Source organism: Diabrotica virgifera, chromosome 1, assembly GCF_917563875.1.
Source record: "Diabrotica virgifera virgifera chromosome 1, PGI_DIABVI_V3a".
Classification (NCBI taxonomy): Eukaryota; Metazoa; Arthropoda; class Insecta; order Coleoptera; family Chrysomelidae; genus Diabrotica; species Diabrotica virgifera.
The window spans coordinates 205,278,647-205,297,125 of NC_065443.1; the positions used below are offsets into that span (position 1 = coordinate 205,278,647).

Here is an 18,479-nt window from a genome sequence, read left to right on the forward strand (position 1 = left end):
GGTTCCACGGCTTCAGCTTGTATAATGTTTATGGGCGTTGACTTAAGATATCCCAGGCAAACTCTTAAGCATTTATTTTGTTGTATCTCGATTTTATTTAGATGTGTATCTGCTGCTGTTCCATAGAGTTGACTTCCATAATCCATTATTGATCGTACCATTGTTTTGTGGAATAGTAAAGCCGTATTTGGGTCTGCTCCCCACTTTGCTCTACAAAACGCTCTTAGGATATTTATAGAATTACTTGTTTTTTTGATAATTTGGTGGATACAGTCCTTCCATAATAGTTTTCTATCTAGATGCAGACCAAGATATTTTACAGAGTTACTAATACAGAGTTTATATTTTCCTATTGTTAATTGTCTTTGATAGTTGTTTCTGTTTCTAGAGAAAATACATATATTGGTTTTGGACTCGGATATGGAAAGTCCCATGTTGTCTAGGTATTTTTGGATTTTTATAAATTCAGTGTTGATATTTTCTATACATTTGTCCTCTGATTTGCTACTGGTGTAAATAACAACATCATCAGCGTATTGAATGATTTTAGACTTTTGTGATATAACATTTTCTATATCCATTGTGTACAGGCTGTAGAGGATTGGGCTCAGGATACTACCTTGTGGTAATCCAGATCTACATATTCTTGATTCCTAAATTTCTTGATTTATCTTTAAGGAAACTGATCGATTAGAGTAAGCTGATTTTATGAAGTTGGCAAAGGATGTTGGTAGACCAATATTGATGAGCTTCTCTTCTAGTATATTTATTTGAACAATATCATATGCTGAAGTTATATCCAAAAATGTGGCCAAAGTGCTGTATTTGTGTGTGAATCCTAGATAGATGTCATTTACTAGTATCGTTAGGGGTTCCAAGGAATATCTTCCCTTTCTAAAAGCATATTGTGAGTCAGGTAATATTTTTTCATTTTCTAGCCAATATTCAAGCCTGTTCTTTATCATTCTTTCCATGGTTTTAAATATACACGATGATAAAGCTATGGGTCTATATGAATCTGCATTTCCATTCTGTTTTCCAGGTTTTTTGATAGGTACTATGATGTATTCTTTCCACATCGGTGGAAAAGGAATCCTATTTATCCAAATCGAATTGAACAATTCCAACAGGGCTTTCTTATGGTCTAAGGGCATTTTATGCAACATATTATATGAAATGTTATCCGCCCCGGGAGATTTATTATTTGTTGATTTAATGCAATGATCGAGTTCCCATAATTGAAATAACGATTGTAGGAAAGAAGTGTTCCTATTTACAGTAGCTATTTGTTGAGTAATGTTGTTTTCGACCCATGGAGGTGAGATTTTTGTGTGGAATTCGCTTATCCAGTCTTCTTTGGGGTCCATTAGGGGTTTATTCGCTTGTTTTCGGTTTTTATATCGGTTTACTTTGTTCCACACTTCTTTAATTGGTGTATTTTGATTTAGATTTTGGCAGTAATTTATCCAACTTTTTTTCTTAGTTTCTTTAAAAGTTTTTTTAGCTACTGCATCAAGTCTTTTATATTCTGTTAGATTATTAAGATTTGGAGCCTGTGTGTAGGTTAAGAAAGCCTGTTTTCTTGCTTTAGCAGCTATGTTACAGGTTTCGTTCCACCAGTCCTTTGAGCAATGATTTCTATTTTGTGCGTTTGATTTTCGTAACGGAATTGCTTTGTCGGCAGCTTTGTTAATATTGTCGATAATGCCCATTAGTGATGATTTTGGTTCTGTTGCTTCAAGGGTAGCGGTGTATGCATCCCAATTAGCAGCCTTGAGTCTCCATATATTATGTTTTGTCTGTTTAATTTGCGCAGGTGGGATATTCCTTCCAAATTGTATGTGTATTGGTAAGTGATTAGAGCCATAAGGTTCTTCTAAAGTACACCACGTAATTAGTTGTGTCAGATCCTGTGTACAGAGGGTCAAGTCTACAGCTGACTTCTTATTGTTTGCTAATGTAGGTGATCCGTCGTTTATAATTACTAGGTTGCATTGTTCGATAGCTTCCAAAAGAATTTTGCCATAGATATCGTCATATCCATCGTTCCATGCCAAACTATGTGCGTTAAAGTCGCCCCCAATTATGAATGGTTTTGGAATTTGTTCCAAAAAGTTAATCCACTGTTGTAATGATATTCTAGTTCTCGGTTTAAGGTATACTGAAACAAAGTAAACTTTTTTATGTATATATGGAAAATTTACCGAGATACAAGTATGCTCAAAGTTGATTGTAGTTGGAATTGAGACTTCTTGGTATATTAAGTCTGATTTTAATAAAATGGCAGAGCCGCCGTACCCGTCGTCCCGGTCACAGCGAATATTGTTGAAGCCTTTAAAATTATAGTATTTTTCTGCTTTAAACCATGTTTCCGATAGAAGTGCAACGGAGTAGTTGCCCCTATCTAGTAGATATTCTAAGTTATTTTTATTAGAAACTGCCGAGCGGCAGTTCCATTGAAGGATATTTATTGCATGGTTGAGGTCTGAGAATGTGATGACGTGTTTCCATTTATAGTTAATTTGACTAAGTTTTCGAGTTCTTCCTTATTTATGTTTATACTTTTTGTTACTAAAACTTTTGTGACAATTTCTATAACTAATTCTAATATTGAATTTATCATGCTCAAGTCTGAAGGAGATGCAACTGGATTATTATTAATATTTCCCTTATAGTTAATGCTGTCTAATATTCCTCCCGTAGGTAATTGAGATCTAGGGGAAGATATAATTTCATTATGCAAAATTAATGTTGGATCTGGACTATTCGGTCTCTGTCTTTTGAATGTTCGAGAATTTGTACTATTTGAATTATTATTGTAGAATATATTATTAGTTGACATTTTGTTAATTGGATTTGATGGGAATTGGGTGGGTGTATAATTATTGGGATTTAGTGGAGGGAAAGTTTTGAGGCAGGAGAGGTTTGTAGTTTGTTCCGTATTTATGGATGTTACTTTTGCATAGGAGTTTCTGGGGAACTGTTTGTTTGCGTCTTGATAACTAATATTATTGGAAGACATAGCGTCTTTAATAAGTTTTTGACGCTGAAATTCTTGACACGCGCTTAAATTTGTAGTAAAATGATCCCCCGAACAGTTAAAACATTTTGGAGTGAGATCGGTCTTTTTACAATCTTTTGAGTTGTGGGATTCTTGACATTTATCGCACCTAGCCTTGCTCTTACACTGCCCACCTGTATGTCCAAATCGAAGACAATTAAAGCATAATAGCACCTTTTGTTTGTATGGTTCGACTTCCTTTAGTACCTTGTTGATTGTTATATATTTTGGTAGCACTTGTGACTTAAAACTAACTACGCATGTTTTTGTTGGAATGTATTGAGTACCGTTTTCATCTACTTGTCTTCGATTTAATCTTGTGACTTCAAATTTACAGTGTAAATCGTACATTTTTATTCTGTTTTTAACATACTCTACTGAAAATTCTGTGGAAATATCTTTTATTACGCCCTGTCTGACTAAAAGAAACTTAGGAATGTATATGTCTAGATTATTTTTTATAAATATTGCTTCATTTTTTTTAGATATGATATAGTTAGCCGATTTATAATCTTTAAATTTTATACGTATTTTATTTCTTCCTACTGCGTCAATGCTTACAATTTTTTCATCAATTTCTTTAAAATTTGTGATAATAATGTCACCTATCCTTAACGCGTTTAATCTGCCTTTAAAATCGGGTGAATTATTTTCTAAATACGCGTAAAAAGGTCCTAGGTCGTTTTGTCGGTAAAGAAATTCCTCCCTTTTTGTTCCTACTTCTTTGTTAATGTTATTTGTTATTGAAGTGTGTACATTAGCAAAGTCATTATCGATAATGGGTTTATTATTAACAAGTTTTGTGGTACTTATCTGTGTAACTGGAACAAGATTTTGGAATCCTAATAGCTCCTCCTTTGAAGATGTTGCATGTTCTGTATCCATTTGTGTTTCTAAAACATTTTTATCGGGGGCGTCGCCCCCGCTAACTGCACTCATAACTTTTTAATGTTTTTATTCCGATTTCGCTTTTTTATTTGGTGTAATTAATTTACTTTTAAAGTTCACAAAATATTTATGTAAATATCCAATTTATAGACACCGGTTTTAAAAAACAAGCTTCTTTCCTACGCACGTCTGACTACCACGACGAATGGAAGCTAAGTGGAGCTGGCTTGAACATTGAATTTAATCGAAAAGCAATGTTTATTTCTGAAATAAACATTTTTTCTGTTTTCGGGCAACAGTAAAATACATTTTAGATTAAATAAATTACATACATTCTTCTTTTTTTTTGTCAAATGATTAAATTAATTTTTTTTGGACACGCTGTACAAACAATTATGTAAATGTTTATATTACTGAATAGATAATTGAATGACCTTTCAAATGAGCTAGCACACGACCCCTATTCACATTTAAAAAATCATCGATTACGTCATCACGCCCAGATGGATGACGTCACTGGTATCACATTAAAGTTGCCGGTTTATGAAATAACGAATTTATTCCTTTCATTTGCACCATACTTAGGGTGGCCATAAATGGTTTGGCTCAGACCGGGACATCGTAGTTACCGGGGGGGAGGGTCCCCCGGTGAAGTTAATCCATGGAAATGGGTTGGTTTGTGAAACAAAACTAACATTATGTTTCTTCTTATTTATTACCTACAAGGTTAAAAACTTATAAATCATAGCAAATTCGTGTTTCTTCTTACACTAACAAAAAATGGCCCACTTCCACTTTAAACTTATTTTTAGTTTGAGGGTCCTGCCTGTTCATCAGATTCTTTTTCTTTTTCATACCAAAAGTATTTTTGGGAACTACTTATTTTTCTCAATGCGTTTTTGTTTTTCAAGAGCATCTCGTAAAATTGGTCGCAGGTGTATTTAAAGTTCACTCGAACCATCAACATTGAACTCATTGTTGTTATATGAAGTCGTGATTTCTCATTTGACCACAAGTTGTTCATGATGGAAAATACTCTTTCTACGGGAGCACTAGTTCCTGGCAAACACATAGCAAATTCGACCACTTTCAAAATAGTATCGTATGCAATATCCTTACTCTAAAGCCTTGCGAATATTTGCTTCCATCGCTCTTCAACAGGAGTTTTTACTTTAGTTTTGTCCACTCTGTTCCATTCCGTTAAGTTTTCAGACACAATCTCCTTTACACACTGCCACTGGTCAAAGAGTTTGGTTTCTTCTTCTTCATCCTCAGATATTTTCTTGATCTGTGTGACATTAAAATTAGGTAGGCTGGTCTGGATATCACTCCATGACGGAACTGTTTGTAGCAAAATCCACTGCAAGTTATGTACGCCTCCGCCTTTTTAAAACTGTACTAGTTTTTTTTAAGCTTTTATGAATTGCGATGAAACTATTAATAAATTATTATCTTTGTTAGTAAAAATATACATTTTTTTATTTTTGCGTGAAACCGGGACATTTTAGGGAATTTTCTGAAACCGACGGGACGCCCTCAAAAGCGGTCAAAACCGGGACTGTCCCGGCCAAACCGGGACGCATATTTACAGATGCTTGCGTGTGTAGACACCAGAGTGTTGAAATCAGTTAGGGTTTGAAAAAACAGTACGTTTACATATGCTAGCGTGTGTTGACACTATGGTGTTGAAATCATTTAGGGTTTGGAAAAACAGTACATTTACAAATACTAACAGATTTGGACACCAGAGTATTGAAACCAGCTAGCGGTTTTAGTGTATGCTAACGGCTATATATTGACATTGATTTTATATACCTACTGCTGTGGAAAAATATTTAAGTGATTTATGTATTAATAAGTAATTAAACGTTGTTGGAATATAAACAATAATATATTAACACAAAAGAACAACATAAAAAATAATGTTGTTCTGAAGCTATTTCGTTGTGGCATTTTTATAATTAACTATTTAGATGGGAAATAAGCCACAATTAAATTAAAAAAAAATAATTTTATTAACGGTTCAACTCCCAAATCGGGTGTCGTTGTCAAAATACAAAATACTACTAAATTAAACAAACATATTGTTGCTTAGTAAAAAATTCTTCTAATTATTTATAGGCTATTGATTATGTATTTTAGAAAGCAACTACAACGTTAACGGTGTTTTATTGTTTCATATAGTCAATGGACCTCTAAATATGAAAAAACCGCGGAGTGCTACCATTTAAAGGAGTGCGTTTTTGAGAAAGGGGTGAATTAGTCCCTAGGCACAGGGCGAATTAGGGTGAGTTCTATGCACGTTTGGTACAAATACGTCTGTAGGAAAATTTTTCCAGGTTAAATTTACTATCAAAATATCACATTTTAAAGTCAAAAATATTTTTTTACAAAAATATACTCAAAAGAAAATCAAGACAAAAACACGAAAGATAATAATTTTGATTCTTGCCCCATAATTTCTTTCCACGGAAATATTGCTTCAGAGAATAAAAAAATTCCATCCTTTTTCTTTAAAATGATGTTTGGTAGAAGTTTCTATAATAATTTATAGTTTCCAAAATATGATTTTTCAAATTTCGCCACTCGATTTTGGGCCATTTTCATTGTTACTTCGCAAACATTGTTCTGTAACTTTTTTACGTAGCTTTAGGTATATGCAATGTTGCATTTAGTAGGAAGAAAAGTCAATTACCTTTAAAATGGTCTATAGTAGAAGCCTGTATGACTGTTTTTAAGCAAGATATGGTTTATCAAAATTTTATACTTTTATTGATTTTTGATATATTTTACGATTATTTTTAAATTTATCATTATAACTTTTTTATTGTAGATTTAGGTATATATACATTGTCCATGTAGTTGGACATATGGAAAACTTTTTTATTATTAACTTTATGAAGAAAATTATTGTTTATAAAATGCTCTGCATTGTCTAATACCTATAGTGTACGAGGTATGTAAAAAATATGAATTTCGCTCAAGAGTAAAGTACCTTTATATTTCCCAACATCGAAAAGTGTTATTCAGAAAAGTTATTTAGAATTAAAGATTATGTTATAATATGCCATTATACCTATTCTTCTAATTGAAAAAAAATTTTAATTTTTTTTCAAATTACGGATACCCTTGGATATCCGACGGATATCTTGTTTAAAAATAGTCCTAGAGTTTTTTTGCAATACACCATTTTAATGTAAAGAAAATAAGTTTTTTATTCCACAATGTATATACCTAAATACCTATACAAGAAAAAAAGTCCTAATGGAAATTTAAAATAATAATCATAAAAAAAAATCTTTGAAATTATAAAATCCTGAAAAAGCATAACTTGCTTAAAAATAGTCATACGACCTTATGCAATAGACCATTTTAAAGGTAATTGACTTGTCTTTGTACTTAATGTACCATTACATGTACCTATAAATGCGTAGAAAAAAGTTACAGAACAATGTTTGCGAAATAATGGGGAAAATTTCTCAAAAATGCTGTGAGTGGCGTAATTTGGAAAAGCCTATTTCGAGAACTGTCAATCGGAGAGACTTATACCAGACGTCATTTTAAAGAGAAAGGATGGAAGTTTTTTTCTCTGAAGTAATGCCTAAACCTATATTTCTTTAAAAGAAGTTATAGGGCAAAAAACAAAATTGCTTTCTTTCGTGTTTTTTCTTGCTTGTATGTTGAAGATGATTTTGTAAAAAAAATACTTTTGACTTTAAAATATGATATTTCGATAGCAAATTTAACCTGGAACAATTTTCCTGTAGACGTGTTTGTACCAAAAGTAAAGAGAACTCTCCCTAATTTACCCTGTGCCTAGGGACTAATTCACTCCTTTCTCAAAAATGCACCCATTTAAATGGAAGCACTGCGCGGTTTTTTTCAAATTTTGAGGTCAATTAACCATATGAGATAATAAAATCCCGTTAACTTTGTAGTTGCTTATAGCTCTCTTATTTTGAACATAATCAATAGCCTATTATTTAATCTGACTCATTTATATCGGCAATTCAGACATATAGAGAGGGGCTAAAATATGGAATAAATTCATTTTCTCTAAAATGAAAGACTTTGGAGCTTTGGAGAAAAATTCCGAAATAGGTCGATTTTTATTTTTAAATTACAATGTTATGGCATATATTTGATACCAGTGACGTCATCCATCTAAGAGTGATGACGTAATCGATGATTTTTTTAAATAGGAATAGGGATCGTGTGGCATCTCATTTGATAGGTGGTTTAATTATATATTCAGTAATATCAACATTAATGTCAACATTTATACAGGGTGGCCATAAAATAATTTTTGAATTAAATTAATTGACGAGAAAAGGAGAATGTATGCAATTTATTTAACTCAAAATACTTTCTATCGCTGTCAGAAAATAGAAAAAAATGTTTATTTGGCAAATAAACATTGCTTTTCGCTTGAATTAAATGTTTAAACTACCAAGAGGTAGGCGGAAGTCTGTTTATGATTTAATTTAAGCGAAAAGAAATGTTTATTTGTGAAATAAACATTCCTTTCTATTTACTGACAGCAGTATAAGGTATTTTGAGTTAAATAAATTAATGTTGTTCTGAAGCTATTCCCTTATGGCATTTTTATGATTAACTATTTAAATGAGAAATAAGCCACAATTAAATTGAAAAAATACTTTTATTAACGTTTCGACGCCCAAATCGGGTGTCGTCGTCAAAATACAAAATACTACTAAATTAAACAAAAATGTGGTTGTTAAGTAAAAAATTCTTCTAATAATTTATTTAAGCTGACTCATTTATATTGGCAATTCAGACATATATTATATATTTTAAAGTAGAAGACTTTAAAATGATATTGCCAATATTTATGAGTTGCGTTCCTGGGACGACTTTACTGAAAGGTAGTTCATTCGATTACATGAAATCAACCCCAACTTAAGAGTGTCCGTCACAAAAAAGTCATAGCATGTGATCTGTCTTTAAAAAGACAACCAAATGCAACGATGACAGTAAAATACTTGCGTTAGAGATTCCATAGTAAATCACAAGTGAAAACCAGGAAAAAACCTTCGTGATACCCCGACATCGTAAATATTTGTTTTTACATTTAATTTACTCTCAATTAATATAATTTATAATTTAAACATATTAAAGTCAGAATTTGGTATTAGTTTTTGAGAGTAAATTAAATGTAAGAACAAATACTTACGATGTCGTGATAGTATCACGAGGTTTTTTCCTGGTTTCCCGTTGTGATTTACTATGGAATCTTTAACGGGACAATTTTACTTTAATCGTTGCATTTGGTTGTCTTTTTAAAGACAGATCACATGCTATGATTTTTTTGCGACGGATATTCTTGATTTGGGGTGGATTTCATGTAATCTAATGAACTTATCTTTCAGTAAAGTCGTCCCAGGATCGCAACTCATAAATATTGGCAATATCATTTTAAAGTATTCTACTTTAAAATGTATAATATGATATGTCTGAATTGCCAATATAAATGAGTCAGATTAAATAAATTATTAGAAAAATTTTTTACTTAGCAACAACATTTTTGTTTAATTTAGTAGTATTTTGTATTTTGACAACGACACCCGATTTGGGCGTCGAAACGTTAATAAAAGTATTTTTCAATTTAATTGTGGCTTATTTCCCATATAAATAGTTAATCATTAAATAAATTACATGCATTCTTCTTTTTGCGTCAATTAATTTAATTCAAAAATATTTTTTTTGGTCACCTTGTATATTTTATATCACATAAGTATAAAAATAATGATATTTTTGATTATATTACTGAATAGAGAATTAAACACCCTTTCCAATGAGGTGCCATACGACCGCTATTCCTATTTAAAAAAAAATCATTGATAACGTAATCATGCTTAGATGGATAACGTCACTAGTAAGAAATATATGCCAAAAAATTTTAATGTAAAAAGAAAAATCGATCTGTTTCGGGATTTTTCTCCAAAGCCGTCCATTTTAGAGAAAATGAATTTATTCCATAATTTAGCCCCTCTCTGTAGATATATTATACATTTTTTACTAAGCAACAACATTTTTATTTAATTTAGTAGTATTTTGTATTTTGACAACGACACCCGATTTGGGCGTCGAAACGTTTTTTTTTCAATTTAATTGTGTAATTTCCCATCTAAATAGTTAATTATAAAAATGCCACAACGAAATAGCTTCAGAACAACATTATTTTTTATATTGTTCTTTTGTGTTAATATATTATTGTTTATATTCCAACAACGTTTAATTATTTATTAATACCTAAATCACTTAAATATTTTTCCACAGCAGTAGGTATATAAAATCAATGTCAATATATAGCCGTTAGCATATATAACCACTAAAAACGCTAGCTGGTTTCAATACTCTGGTGTACAAATCTGTTAGTATTTGTAAATGTACTGTTTTTCCAAACCCTAACTGATTTCAACACCATAGTGCCAACACACGCTAGCATCTGTAAACGTACTGTTTTTCCAAACGCTAGCTGCTTTCAACACTCTGGTGTCCAAATATGTTAGTATGTATTTGTAAATGTACTGTTTTCCAAACCCTAACTGATTTCCACACCCTAGTGTCAACACACGCTAGCATCTGTAAACGTACTGTTTTTCCAAACGCTAACTGATTTCAACACCGTGCACGACCGTGGTGTCAACACGCGCTAGCATCTGTAAATGTACTGTTTTTACAAACCCTAACTGATTTCAACACTCTGGTGTCTACACACGCTAGCATCTGTAAATATGCAACCGGGACGTATGGCCACCCTAACCATACTGTATATGTGTATATCATTGAGTAGACAGCTCAAATAAAACAAGCGTCTCGGGCAGCCCGTGATGATTACGACTACAGGCCTTTATAGCTGAAGCCAGCCGAATGTGTTGTTGGTTAAGCGGATATACCATATTTATATTTATTTATGTAAATATTTGCCAGAAAATTAATATTTAAACTATTTTATTGAAAATATAAATAAATACAAAATAAACAAAGTTTTCGTTGAAAATAGGTAACTTAACATTGCATTAACATAAATAAATAAAATTTATTTATTTGACGTTTCATGTTGACGTTTAGTTGCGACAAACGAAAACAAGGTGAGTTGACGTTTAGCTGTGTCGGAAGAAAATAAATATTTGTAGGACTGTGACGTCACAATGATGACTTTGAGGTAGAATATCTCGAAGATGGTTAGAGATACCGAAATGCCGTTTTTAGATTTGGATTCAGAAGACAAAACTACATAGGAATCCATCGCTGGGTGGCCTCTAAATATTGCAGGAGCGGCGACGCACGAACGAACGAACAGACTTTGCGAATTTATAAACGAAAAGTTTTCGTTGACAAGATTCACTGCAGACAAAGTTAAAAATTTTTTGAAACAACGCTATTAGCAAAAACAAAAATCGAATTATTTTTACTTACCTAGAACAGCGATGAAAAAGAAACATTTTTAAAAATATTGAAATATGGTATCCTATTCCAGGACACTCTATGATGCCAGTGGATAGAGATTTTGGTGCCATTGAGAAGCAAAGACTTAAACTGGAAGTGATTGACAATCCTGAGACTTAGGTTGAGCTGATCAAGACATGTAGAAAAAATAATTATTTTGATGTTGTAATCGTTCAACACAGTCTGAAATCAAGCGGAGATCTAGATCGAGGTGACAGAGTACTTGTCGTCAAGTACTGTCGCAGTGGCGGCTCGTCAGAGGAGGCAAGGGAGGCTCAGCCTCCCCATAAATTTTTTACACACTCTATACTGTTTTGTTTATCATGAATCGCGAAAACAACAATTACTCTCACTATTATACAACGTGTAAATTCCATATTATCACTAATCATCCATACGTACGGAGCATTAGCATTAGAACGCATGATCGCGTCTCAGTTTTATTACATATTATTGTAGGCAGGACCCTGGGTTATCCCGAGATGCACGAACGGAGCCGAGAAGCCCATCATTCTCCGTTACTAATGCTCCGTGCAGCGCAGCAGGCGTTTAAGGAGACCCGGTCTCCTAACAGTGGCATCTACGGCGCCATCACACGCTGCCCGGAGATATACCAAGGGAGGCAGAGTACCTTCTCAGCTCCGTTGGATGGTTGGGTGCGTCTCGGGACAACGAATTTTAGGGTCCTGACTAAAAATAATGAAAAATCTAAAAGTGCGAATTTTGTTATGAAATTTGGTATGTGGGATTATAATAATATTTGGAACAACTTGCTCAAATAACTTTTTCCGATATCTCTAACTCAAAGCAAAATATCGGTAATTTATCGTGTTTTTGAATTCGCAGTAGGCCGCGTTTAGAATTAAAAAAATTCAGTTGAGTACCTTAAAAAATTTGAAGCTTCATTATGTATGGACTGCAAAACTTCAAATCTGTATTTATTTTGATATGCATAGGTATCTATTTACAAATAGATGGAATTGTTAACAAATAAACGACACAAACTTTGGTATTAAACTTTTACTATTAGACTAACTTTTTTAAAATGATGATATCATGAAATTATTAATTAGATTATTATGAAATGTAAATAAAAAATGGTCAAAAGATGGGGCCTTAAATTACATTTTTTGGCGAATTTTTTTGCTAGTGCAAATTTGTCTAGATATTTTACAGTTAGGTACAGCCTCCCCTATTGTAAAAATCACGAGCCGCCACTGGGCATATGTCAAGACTTTCGTAACAGGTATTTCCAAAACTCGATTCGTCAAATTTGAAAGTGGGAAACCCATTCAAACCAGAGAGTCTATGAGAGGAATCTGTAGCATCATGGCCCTTTACAAAGTAGGTATGAACAGAAAAATTTCCAGCAGTCCTTTATTGGAATATGGCAGTAGATCATTAAAATAAAACCCAAAAAGTTTAACTTCACTCTAGAGCAAAAAAATCGACTCACTCGATGAATTGTAGTTTATGCTTAGTAATTTCATGTTTTGTTCTTTGAATTAAAACAACTAATGCAAAAAATGTTGTCTATTATAGAGCTTCCAAAAAATAATCCTTCTTCTTTTTGTATAGACTTGTCTGTTTTTTCAATGTGCCTCTAGTAAGTTGCCATTCCATTGTTTTCGTGGTCTTCCCACTGATCGTCTTCCTATTGGAAAACCGTTTCTCGCTGTTCTTATTACACTATTTGTTGCCATTCGGCTTATGTGGTCATTCCATTATATTCTTCTATTTCTTACCCAGTTATTAATGTTGTCCACCTTGCATCTCCGTCGTATATCTGTACTTCTAGTTCTGTCCCATAGAGTCTGACCATCAATTTTTCGAAAGGTTTTTATCTCCGCTGTTTCGAGCAATCTTTTTGTCCTATCTGTGTCGGGTCGTGTTTCTGCCACGTATATCATTATTGGTCTGATGACTGTTTTGTAAATTCTGCCTTTCATTTCTTTTCCGATATTTTTATTTCTCCATATTGTGTCATTCAGGCAACCTGCGGCTTTGTTTGCTCTATTCACTTGATTTTCCACTTCTGTTTCGAGCCTTCCGTAGCTACATAGATAGTGTGATGCCTAGATATATAAAATCCACTGCCTGGGGTAATTGCGGGGTGGATCGAGTAGCTCTGCGGTTACCACAGCCGCAGCCGGTCCCAAGCCCGGATAAAATGTGGAGGGTAATTGGCAAGGTTAGCAACCTACCAATCGGAAAAACGAATACTGCCAAAGAAACAAAAAATAACAATTGTTTTATGCAAATTGGCAACGTGTTGTAAAATTTATCTTCTTCTGTATGGCATAGGGAATGCAGCAAACATTGTATAACGGGCATGTTCTACGCAATTCAGACCTCTATGAATTTGCCGGTGGTCGGCTCAGTCGCTTTTTAAACGTTGACCTGTGTGTACACTTCGAAGTTCAGTGAATATTTTACAAAATGGATACTTCACCAGTGAAGGCGGTCCAGGTTGTTGTTTAATTACGAGAGGGATAATGTCAGAGGACTTTTGCCTGCCGCATTCTTATGACGAAGTCGGCAGTCTCAAGGGTTTACCGTCGCTACCAGGAGACCGGTAGCTACAGTCGACTACCAGATTCGGGTCGGTGACTGTGACATGTAATGACAGAGAGAGATGATCGATTTATTGTTCTGAGTGTTTTGCGGAATCGGCACGTGATAGAAGTTGAGCTTCAATAATCCTCGAGAAATGTTTGAGGTGTGATCGTCACTCAGTAGATAGTTAGGAGAAGGCCTAAGGCTGCCACTTTGATTCTACTAATCACGATCACTAGTTGTAACACCGTAAGGATACCACTAAAAATCATAAACTTTATCATAAAAATCATAAACTCTGCTACGAAGGATACAAAGCCAAATTAGAACATTCAGGTGAAGTAACAGAAGAAATATCCATAGAAAGTGGAGTCAAACAGGGTTTGTGTACTATCCCCTACCCTATTCCTTATTATGATAGATTGGGTAATGAGAAAAGTAGTCGACGATCGAACAGGCATCAGGTGGAACCTATTCAAACAGATAGAAGATCTCGAATTTGCAGATGACATCTGCCTGATAACTGAATACCGAAATCATATGCAAGCACAAATTTACTGGCACAGTACTCCGACACGATGGGACTTCGAATAAACACAGAGAAAACTAAACTTCTAAAAAATAATAACCATCCAAATAATAAAATAATGATAAACGGTAAAGAAGTAGAAGAGGTAGACAAGTTCACGGGGGGTGTAAAAAGGATATACAGATGAGAATAACTAAGGCTCAACACGCATTCAACGCTTTAAATAGAATTTGGCAAACAAACGAAATATCTGAAACAACAAAAATTAAAATCTTTAATAAAAGTATACTGTTCTATGGAGCAGAAACATGGAAACAGGACGAAAATACAACTAAAAAACTACAAACCTTCGTAACCAAATCTCTAAGAAAAATCCTGAAAATATACTGGCCAAACAAAATAACTAATACAGAACTATGGGAAAGGACAAAGCAAACTAACATATCTGCTACAGTCAAGGAAAAAAAATGGAAAGGGATCGGCCACACTGAAAGACCAAAGCAGCATAGCAAGAGAAGCACTTGAATACCAACCAGAGGAGAAAAGAAAGAGAGGCAGACCAGACAACAGCTGGAAAAGAACAACAACGAGAGAACACGAAAAAATTGGACTAAGATGGGGCGAAGTCAAAAAGAGAGCAAAAGATAGAAGAGAGTGGAGGGAATTAGTTCACAATTTATCCAGAGAATAAAAGCAAAAGAAGATGTGCTATCCCGGCCAGACAGCAATCTTACATTTTTTGCCAAGAAACGCATAAGCGCCCAATTGGTATTTGTTGCAAAGGTACTTGTAAAAGAATTCTTCAGCCGATTTGGTGTTCCCTTGGAGATACACTCCGACCGAGGGCGAAACTTTGTCAGCCCTTTTCCAAAACGTTTGTAAATTGATTGGTGTCAGTAAGACCAGAACGACACCCATGCATCCTCAATCAGATGGGATGGTCGAAAGGATGAACCGAACGATGGGTAAACACTTGTCCAAAGTTGTATCTGAACATCAGTGGGATTGGAACCAGCACATTCATTTATTCCTGATGGCCTACCGCTCGGCCGTGAATGAAACTACAGGTCAGACACCAACCTGCCTGATGTTGGGTCGTGAAGTTCGTTTGCCCTGCGACCTAGAGTTTGGCTGCAGACCTTCCGAGGAACATGTTGCGGGCGAAGAATACGTCGACCGCCTGAAGTTACGAATGAATAACATTCATGAACTTGCCCGACAACACATCCAGATAGCCAGTGACAAAATGAAAGATCAATATGATTCTCGATGCAAGAATGAAAGCTTCGAAGTAGGTGATCTTGTCTGGCTTTATAATCCACAACGTCGTCGAGGCTTGTGTCCTAAACTGCAAAAACAATGGGAAGGTCCGTATGAAGTTAAGAGGAAAATAAATGACGTAATATACAGAATTAAGAAGTTGCCAAACGGTAAACCAACAGTTATTCACATAAATCGTCTTGCACCATATGCCGGCTCAAATGAAACAGAAGCCCGAGTCCTCCAACAGGAGATGAAAGATGCCGCACAGCCAAGTTTTAATGAATTTATGTCAAATTACGCAGAGAGAAAGAGTGCTATATTCGGCGTGACCACAGAAGTTCAGCAAGATCTGTTTAGTGTTCCAGAAAACGTCTCTCTAGCCCACTGTGTTGCCCAAGACCTCGAGATGACTAAAGGAATCTCATCCGTATTCAATAGAAAGTTCGGCCGCCTGGACGAGTTAAGAAATCAGCAGCCTAAAATTGGAAGAGTACTGCGATTGGAAGATGGTCCTCGATCTTTGCTAAGAAATCAGCAGCCTAAAATTGGAAGGGTACTGCGATTGGAAGATGGTCCTCGATCTTTGCTGTATATGGTAACCAGGAAGTCCTTACGGACACGCCAAGCTACGAGAACATATATCGTGCTCTAACTAATTTGAAGAAAATCGTGTGTAATTATGACATCAAAAATTTGGATTGGAAGATTGTGAGAAGCATGCTTGAAGTAGTCTTCCGAGAAACCGGCGTACGAATTACTGTGTGTTGCATGAACCCGAAGCTGTCGTACCCTTCAAAGACAGTAGACCGTTATTTTTTCTTGAAGGCTGTATGCAGAGCTGGAGAGTCCTGTAGATTCCGCCATCCTGGATCTTCGTCTAGAGTTGCTGATCGGGAGGCTCAGATTTTAAGAGGGGAGCAGTGCAACAAAAAGTACTCTTGACCGACGCCCGTATAACAGTTCCTACCTCGAACATGTTGGAATGCTCGAGAGTCAGCGCGACATGTACTGAAAATGGCGTAGAGGGGGACGAGCGGTACGTGGAAGATCAAGCGAAAACGAGAGATGATGAGTCTGGATTTTTCGAGAATCAGTTATTTCTAATAAAACCGGAAAACGATGTTAGAGTTGGTTAGTCTGTAAAAATAAATTCGTCTGTACTGTTATACGAATAAAATCGTATATAAATACGAACCACTTGTTTCTTTGTAACTATAAGTTATTACAGTAAAAACCGCTACATGCTACATTATTTTACTTTTGAGTCGATTTTTTTTTTGTTCTCAAGTGTAGTTATTTCTGTAGAGGACTCTTTTTGACGTCGATAATGTGACTACTGCTAACCGTTGTGATACTGGGAATAAAGACGAACATATCGAAAGTTATGTTGATATGAGTAAAATTTGATACTTAAGTATACTTAAGATTTTCAGAAATATAATTTTGACATAATTCCAGTTATTACAACAAAAAGGCTTCGCTCAAATGGAATAGCATCTACAGCAAATGAGGCCACAATCGTTGTTCAGACTGGCATGAGTTTGAGAGCTGCAGATGAAAAGTTCAAGATTACAAAAACTTACTTGATACAGCGCTTAAAATTAGTAAGGACTGACAACGGTTTCATTCCGGGGCAGTTTTAAGCCTGTTTTTAATGAAGAAGATGAGAAAATTTTAGTAAAACATCTTTTAGATATGCAAAATAGATTTTACGGAGAGAGCTATATTCGACGAAACTGACTTTCTGCCTTTAACAATATTTGATGCTTCTTCCAAATCAGCAATTGTGTGCAACTTCAACCGGCAGATCTGATAATTATTCTTCTCAACCTGGCACCAGTAATCATGCAGGCTGATGCAGATATCAATGCTAGTTCTTTCACAGACATACTTCAACTGCTCTCTCCAAAGCCCAGCCAACATAAGCAAAAGCACAAAACCAATAAAGGAGATATCGAAAATTTTGACAAGCACCCCAAATAAAGATGATCTTGAGAAACAAAAGGAAATTAGCAAAATAACAAAATCAAAACAAAAGATGCAAGATAACAAAACCCAACCACGGAAAGAATTACAGAAGCAGGTTCAAATTTTGAAGCTTATGCCAAAGAAAAAAACAGCCAGTGAATGATACCAGTGATAGTAGTGAAGATTCAGATTCGGAATGTATCTATTGCAATGAACCCTATAGTCGAAGCAAGAAGGAAGAGGGCTGGATAAAGTGTCAGCAATGCAATAAACGGGCACATGATGCATATGCTGGTGTGGAAGAAGAATATGGATAGAATATGTTTCTATGTGAATTTTGCAAATACTAACTGATAGTCCCATTTGCCCTGCATACTGGGGTATACAGGATCGGACGCCATTTTCACTTGAAGTTGTAGATTTTTTTAAACATGTTACTTTATTTACATTTTTTGTTAAGCATTACAATCAAAATTTTTTGTTAAGAATTGTTCAAAACTATAGTTAGGGTGGTGGGTGTTTTCATTACTTATTAAGTTTGGCAGATGCAAGTAAAAATGTGTACCTAAGGTGGTCCTTTTTGCTCCGGTCTCCCCTATAACTACCTTCTCAGAAAAATATAGTGATCACGACGTAGACGATAGACAACAAGAAACATAATCTAAATATATACTTAATTGTACAACTAGTAAGTATCAGAGAAGGAGGATAGTTTGTATTAAAAAATATATAAAATGTTTG

General features: G+C 34.6%; 1 protein-coding gene across 1 annotated transcript in view; it reads right to left on the reverse strand.

Annotated features, from left to right (window-relative positions):
- The window catches only part of LOC126881845 (ankyrin-3-like), a 44,271-nt gene that overhangs the window by 25,655 nt on the left and 137 nt on the right, over nt 1–18,479 (reverse strand). The window lies entirely within an intron of this gene.